This window comes from Capsicum annuum, chromosome 7 (assembly GCF_002878395.1).
Source record: "Capsicum annuum cultivar UCD-10X-F1 chromosome 7, UCD10Xv1.1, whole genome shotgun sequence".
Lineage (NCBI taxonomy): Eukaryota > Viridiplantae > Streptophyta > Magnoliopsida > Solanales > Solanaceae > Capsicum > Capsicum annuum.
This window is the reverse complement of record NC_061117.1, coordinates 188,540,335-188,548,814: the sequence shown is the minus strand read 5'-3', so window position 1 is coordinate 188,548,814 and position 8,480 is coordinate 188,540,335. Positions and strand designations below refer to the sequence as shown.

The following is an 8,480-nucleotide window of genomic DNA, read 5'->3' as shown; positions in this document are numbered from 1 at the left end:
ATAAGAGACTATATATAGCCTAACTTATTACATAGTATAATGGACCAAAATACCCTTGAGGAAAGGAGAGGTCATGGGTTGTTTCTTTAATATGTGCAAAACCCAAAATACCCTTAATGAAGGGTGCTTCTTTAATGCTCCACAACCATAGGGTCACACTTCAAAACTTGTAGTCTCGAATTGGCATCAAATGTAAGCCCCCACGCAATCTCCCACACACGGGTTTGTTTAATGGCATGCTCAAAACAGGTCCTCCATGCATGTTCTCGTATCCTCGAGGTGACCAAGTCTTGAGCCTCTATGTGTTGGCCTCTAAAGATGTCATCAAAAGATAAGATGTCCATTTGTCCTGTATCAAAAGTAGATTTCAGAATAGCTCCTCTCAATTATTCTACCTCTTTCGGAGGTAAATTGTGGTACCATCACAATCAAGTGCACGTTTGTATTGATAAACTTAAATAAATATCATCACATTCACCCTATGGAATGGATCTGTGCTTATAACAGTTAAAATTCTCATTCCCATGAATGAAATATAATGTACCTTAAACCTATCAAATTGATAGCTTATAACCTCTTTTATGATATTGCTACTTTAGGAACAAATCGAAGTGTGCATAATGTAGAGAATTTTTCTCTAATATATCTTATAACCATAATATGCGTGTAAATATATCATCACTTTTGATGATCATTATCATATTGTCCCTTCACGCATATATTCGTGTGTTCAATCACTTGTCTTCTTTCAGTAATATTATGCACTGCTACCATATTCACTTTAGAGAATGGAGTATGTTTAATGAGACACATTTCATGAATTGTCATTAAAAATACATTATTTGCCTTAGCCATCATAATATCATCAATATAGTGCGTTGAGATTCAAACTCAACATCTTATCTATATACAGGCGTCTTAGGCATAAATCGATGGGACTTGAAACCAACATATTATCATCTCTTTTGATAATATTGTTCTTGAGGAATAAATTTAAGACATAAATGATTCCAAATCGATTATTTTTCCTCAAATCGAACAATAATTATATTATTAGTAGCAAAAGTCAAAAACATAAGGAATTACTAACCTTGAAATTACCTTTAATTTATAATCTCACTTTATTTGGTAGAGTCTCGTGCTAGTAACGTGTTATAAAATATAAAACAAAGAAGAATAATCGAGAGAGAAGAGAGAGACTTCTCATTTCTCTTAAGGGATTATTGAGGGATGAATTACAATGAAGGAAAATCCCTTTATTTATAGGGAAAAACTAACCTTGGAGTGTGTAACTTTTCCATAAATAGATATACACAGTATATGGTAAAGTAGATATTTACTATATATGGTAAAATAGACATTCACTATATATGATATATTTATAACAGTTTTTAAAATTTTTGAATTTTAACGTAACTCAAACAATTTCAAGAAAAGATGTAGTAAGTTCAATTTTAGTTAATTCCAAAGTGAATGCTAAGACTTCTTATATTTTCCAAACATGAAAAAATGTAATATCAATTACTTTAATTAATTAGCATTCCTTAGTCAACTTATTAGAATTATGTATATAGGCAAATAAGTATCAATTTAGGTTAAACGACATCTATTATAATTATATGCGGAATCGATATGCAATAACACTTAAGGATTCATATTCATCTAAATAAAAATTAATTATTATTAGGATTCATATTGTTTTTATATCTTATCGGTTGTATTTATTGAGATGTTAAAGATACGGCTAAACTTTATTTATAATTATGACGTATCAAGTTATCAATTGTGAGTCAATTCCTTCTACTTCTACTTTTTCTTCTTATTTTAGTTATGATTCAAACCATTTTCTTGCATTCATTCATTTTTTCTTACTTTTAATTTACATTATTTATTGTTGTATGTCCTACACATAATTGTAAACATTTATTGTGCTACATATTAATGTTATCTTAAATTTAAATGTGATCATAGCCATCTGTGCAACACACATACGTACAAACTAGAATATAATAGTTATACATAAAAAATTAAATAGAGAAGATTTCTACTTTTAGTTGAATCCTAAATTTTTGAAAATATTTTACTAAAGAAAATTCAACTTCAAGGAAATTATTGTATAAAAAAAGTTCTATATAAGGTAAAATTTTAAATACTTTAGAAGAAATTATTTTACGTAAAATAGATTTAGCTCCTAAAAGAAAAAGAATTCTTTCAAAAACTAAATGTAATGCGTGACTTTTTTCAATTATAAAAGGATGGTAGACTTTTCCAAGAAAAAAAGTAATATATTTTTAGATTAGGACAATTATTTTTTTATTATAACATTTTTGTTCAGGAGTCCTTATATTTATTTCTTTTTTCCAATGTTAGAAGTCCTTTTTTAGATTTATACGTATATTTTATTTGGATAATAAAATTTATGATCGTAGTTTTATTATTGGGTAACTTTGTGGTATTTAATTTCAAATTTTCATTAATTTTACTTTTTGATTTTATTGATCATAAATAACAAATTATCCTTTTATGTTTGTAAATAGTTTTATTGTTGGATCTCTAATATAGCGTGTTGACTTAATTTTCTGATTTTGAATTTTATTTTCTATTATGTTGGTTTTATTGATGAAGAATAATAAAATATTTTTCATGTTAGTATATATGTTACTTTCATTATTGAATCTATAACATGACTTTGTTGTTTCTAGATTTTAAATTTTTTTTTCTATTACATTTGTTTATTGATCATGAATTACGAACTTTAGTTATTGGATGACTTTATAATTTCTACTCAAATAATAAGTTTATGAATGTTGTGTAAAAGTTAGGTTTATTGTATTGTTTTAACATTTTTATTATCGTATTATTTTGTTGTAGTTTACAGGTGGTAGATAAATGTCTGTCGGCTTTGGAATTTTTTTGGATAAATGTTAGGTTTAATTGTATTGTTTTGATATCTCTACTTTGAGAGTTTCTCTTTTTGTTTAAAGATTGAATTTAATTGTATTATTTCGGTATCTCTATTATCTTATTATTTTGTTGAAGTTGACAAGTGGTAGATGAATGTAGATCAACTTTGAGAATTTTTTTTTACAAAGGTTAGATTTAATTGTATTATTTTGATATCTCTATCATCGTATTTTTTATTGTAGTTTACAGGTGATAGGTAAATTTCGATTGACTTTGAGATTTTTTTTGTAAATGCTAGGTTTAATTAAATAAATTCTCCATCTTTATATATTTAAAACATGTTGCATTTAATAATTGTATTCTCCTTTATTATTTAAATAAATATCCTATTTAGTGTAATATTAAGAAAATTAAACTATATTTAAAAAAGGCAAGTTCTATTTTGTTTGCTTCTTTCTTAACAAATCCTATTCCTACCTGGATTTGTTTTTGCTTCTTCTTTAAATAAAAATATCTGCAAACCAAATTCACAAATCAAACCAAAGAATAGAAAATATAAAATTGAGTTAGTAGAAGCCGGCAAGATGGATACGGTAAAACAGATAACAGAGAAGCTACGTCAAAATCTAGCTCAACATGTCCGTCCCCGGAAATTTTTCAATAAATTTGAGATGGAACAAAAACTACTACAAAGACGTCGTGAGGAGGAAATACGTGAAGCCGAAGCGAAAGCCCTACGTAAAAAGCAATTACAACAGCAACATAAGAAAGACAACTCTTACTCCGACTCCAAAACGGACATCCAGTGCGTGATCAAACCGGAATGTTCTTCATCAGCCTTCCTTCCGCGATAGGAAGTTATTCTTCGTCAGGTTTCTGAAACATCCTGTGACTTTATTCGGAGAAAATGAAGAGGCAAGGGTTGATCGGTTGAATGTTGTGTTGAAAAGTGGATTGTTTGATGTTGATGATAGTGATATGACTGAAGGGCAAACGAATGACTTCTTGAGAGATATTTTGGAGTTGAAGAAGTCACCGATGTTGAAGTGGAAGATGGCTGATCAGGATAATGATCGAGGAGGAGGTCGTTATGATGATGAAGATTTGAAGAGGATGAAAACGAATTTTGAGGATTTGTGTGATGAGGACAAGATTTTGGTGTTCTACAAAAATTTGTTGAATAAGTGGAATCAGAAGCTCAATGAGAGTCATGGGGCTAAAAACCGAACGGCCAATCAGGTGGCTACTTTTATGCAATGTGCTAGGGATTTGAATCCGTTATTTACTTTGTGTAGGAAAAGGTTACTTAATGATGACATTAAGCAAGCACTAGTTGCGATGATTGAATGTTGTATGAATAGGGAATATAGTGCTGCAATGGATCAATACGTTAATAAAATAGCAATTGGCAATGCACCGTGGCCTATTGGTGTTACTATGGTTGGTATTCATGAACGATCAGCTCGTGAGAAGATTCACACAAATAGTGTTGCTCATATCATGAACGATGAGACAACTGGAAGCTGTTGCATTCAGTTAAAAGACTGGTGACATTCTGCCAACGACGCTACCCAACGATGCCATCCAAATCAGTGGAGTTCAATAGCCTTGCGAATGGCAGTGACTTGTGCTCTCTGCGTGCACGAGAGGAAACTTCTCAAACCTCAGAGAAAAGGCTTCCAATAATGCCTATGCCTGCACAAGGGACCTCTGTAGTTTAATTTGCCTTTGGAAACTCTGTTTTTTCTGTTTGTTGATTCTCCCAGCAGCTGACTAGAGTGATTCACTTTTCTCATTGAAGTTGAATTCAAATTTCTTTTATAAGTTTTTTTTTTTTTTACTTTTCTTTTGAAATAATGTAGGAAACTTCCAAAATGAGTTACTGTAGTTAACACTTGACATGAAAAAGTTTGTCCAGATATTAGCTGTTACACGAAAGTAATTTTAAAAAGATCACTGAATCTTAACATGGACAGAGAAAATTGGAGCACTTCATTATACATACATTCATGCAATAACAACTACTACCAAGAACAATATACACAGCTCACCAAAGGATTGACCATACGAAAGGAAGGATCTTGAAAGTGGCCTTACTTTTTAACTTTGTAATGTCAGGGCATATCCTACTCCAATTTTGATAATCTATCTGTTGAGGTTATTCTATGCATTTAATACATTGCATGTCACGGATCGTCTTGTGACAATATGCTCCCAAAATGAGGGTGACTATCGACCACAAACTTTCTTCCTAGTATGTGAGCAACTTTCTTGCTAATCCATTTCATGTTCTTCCCCTGATTCTAAATTTCTAATAATGCTGCTGAGGCTAGGAAGATGGCTGAAAGAAAAAGGAGCATCAATCAACTGGGATAAATAAAATATGTTGTAGTCTTCCTTACCTCCAAAATACAGGGCTGCTAGCTTGTTCAACTTTACTTCAGGCTATTTCTTGTTCGGGCTTTTTGCCCGGTTTTCTTACCAAATTTAAGTTTTATTTTTTTTAGGAGGAAAACAAAAGTAATATCATAATTACTTTTATTTTTCCTGAAAGAAAATATAAAACGTTTTCATATTTGGCAAACCTCTTTCTCGGAGAAAAGATTTTGCAACTCTATAAATAGAACACATCTCTTCTCATGCAATAACACAATAGCATTCACAATGTAGTCTTTAAAGAGTCTTTGTTTAGGGGAGATTTCTCCCAATAATTTTTAGGTTTTTTAATTTTATTTTTAATATGTAGGCAGTTTGGCCAAATCATATTAATAATATGCCTTTTAGTATTATATTTTTCTTGTCATCTGATTTATCGTCTTTATGGTTTGCAAACGTTAAGCTTCCGCATGGAATCCAACAAGTGGTATCAGAGCCTCGGTTCAAAGGTCCAATGGTGCAGTGAGACGAGATTAAATAGGTTCAAAGCAGTTTCAAAATCATGCTGCAACAGTTTGGTGATAATGAAGATTCTTGTCTAGCTACGTGTGGAGAAAGATCTTAAAGCATATTTTCAACATTCCTACTGCTGCATCTTTAAAAATAAAAATAAGATATTTTTTAAGCCATTTTTAACCCATAATATTTTAAAATTTATTTTTTAACCATGGCAAGCAGCAGTAATGAAGATTACGTGAAAAAACAAAAATTATGCACGTGATATGAAAAAGACAGATAAGTGAAGAAAATCAAGCCAAAAAGAGGAGATTTGTTAGGGTTTTTTGCCCTGATTTTCTTACCAAATTTAAGTTTTATTTTTCTTAGAAGGAAAATAAAAGTAATACCATAATTAATTTTACTTTTCATGAAAGAAAAATATAAAATTTTTCTATATTTGGCAAACCTCTTTCTTAGAGAAATGATTTTGAACCTCTATAAATAGAAAATCCTTCTTCTCATACAATAATACGGTAGTATCCACAATGTAGTCGTTTAAGAGTTTTGGTTAGGGGGAGATTTTCCCTCTCATTTTTTTTTAAATATTAGGTTTTATAACATATAGGCCAATTGGACAAAACATATAATAATTTTATGCTCTTTAGTATTGTTTTCTTTATCGTCTGAATTATTGTCTCAAGATTTGCAAACGTTAAGCTTGCGCATGACGCCCTCTCGATTTCGAACCCAACATGTCTGTGTCACCCTTGTGACGTGAATGTTGCTTAATTCAACCTTGAGGATAAGTTTGCTAAATTCAACCTCGAGGACAAGTTTCTTAGTGGACCGGGGTAATTGTTACGAATCTGGCTCAAGATAATTGATAGAAAGAGTAGTAGTCCACCAAAGAACCTGTTGTTTTCAACATTTTCGGGTAAAAGAATCTGTAATTTGACACAATAACTTCAACAATAGTTCAAGTTTAAAACAAGAACACTATGAAGTACAACAACACCCTCAACATAAGATCAAAGTGATCTTTCTAAGAAGTATGTTTTATTTTTTTAGAAATTAAGATAAAACAGAAATGTAAAGTCAAGTCCCCCGACTTCACGGAGTGTCCGTAAGGAATAATTTTCCTCACTGTATTCGAGGTTTTGAAATCTTTTCCCAAGATAAAATGGTTTTTAATCCAACTATAGTGTTACCTCAAATATTTGAATTTAAAATGGTTTTTAATCCAACTATAGTGTTACCTCAAATATTTGAATTCGTCGAACTCACTCAACGATTTGATTGATCACAAGAAATGTTTTAAAGACAAGAAGAGTTTGTATTTCAGAAATTTTTTTATTTCTAAACCTGTGGATAAATGTAGGTTTATATAGCCATCAAGTGCCCCTTTCGAAAAGTGGCAATGGTTTATCCGTAAAGGTGTATCCTTTGGAAGAGTCATGTTTGTTCATTCGAAACATTATGTCTTTTTTTTAACAGACACAACTATTTGAACAGTCACTCTTTTTCCAAAATAATATGTCTTTTCATAAAAGGTTGTGTCCCTACATTTTTCATTCATACCAATTGAACCCAATAATCCCCTACATGAATGGGGAATGACTATTCTTTGTAAAACTTTACGGACAAATATGTGATCATCAACCAATGACTGATTGGATCAGGATAAGTGGGTTTCCTTTTGAACTTTCCATAGTGAACATATATCGGATGCACTCAGTCAATCGGTAGATTTGACATCTTTGAACCATCGAGCTTTAATGTACACCTAGACAACACATGTCACACAACCATCCTTTTACCATTTATGGTTCTCACAGTTTTGCTCTTTTCAGCCATGAACATATCCCAATTTCATGAGAGCTTAGAGAATAAGCCTTTACTAACATTCTCCTTAAAGCGGCTTCCACTTTGCCCTCACATAGGTGATTTCTATATATTCAATCCTATAAGTTAAACTATTTGGTCAAATCTGCTAAATTTAGATAATCATTAAAAGACTTTTCATCTTAAGTCTTATACTTGTTTACTAAACATTGTCTACATCATGAGAATGGGTTGGTATTTTGACAATGTTGAACCTGTCAGACACAACTTTGTTTGATCTCTTTCAACCTAGCTCTTGGGATCTCTAGTATGCTAGGTAGAGTTACCGCCATGCTGACTTGTCCTAGGCCTTAAACTCATTCCCTTGGATGTTCTCTCAACTCCTTCTCTAGATAGGCCTTTTATAAGTGGATTCGACACATTATCCTTTGACTTTACATAGTCAACAGTGACAATTCCACTAAAGAGAAGTTCTTTAACGGTATTATATCTCCTTCTTATGTGATGAGATTTACCGTTGTACATTATGCTTCCTACCCTACCTTTCACCGCTTCGCTATCACAGTGTATACAACTGGTGCCACTGGTTTGGACCAATAAGGAATATCTTCCAATAAATTTTGGAGCCATTTTGCTTCTTCACCGGCTTTATCTAATACGATAAATGCAGATTTCATTATAGACCGAGCAATACAAATCTGTTTGGATGATTTTCAAGAGACCGCTCCTCCACCGATAGTAAATATATATCCACTCGTAGATTTTACTTTGTTTGATCCGATGATCCAATTTGCATCACTATATTCTTCAAGTACTGCAGGATATTTATTATAATACAAAGTGTAGTCTTGAGTGTATTT

At 31.6% G+C, this 8,480-nt stretch overlaps 1 pseudogene; it reads left to right on the top strand.

Moving 5' to 3' along the window:
* Positions 1-3,458: 3,458 nt before the first annotated feature.
* Positions 3,459-4,811, top strand: LOC107876711 (annotated as a pseudogene).
* Positions 4,812-8,480: the final 3,669 nt, after the last annotated feature.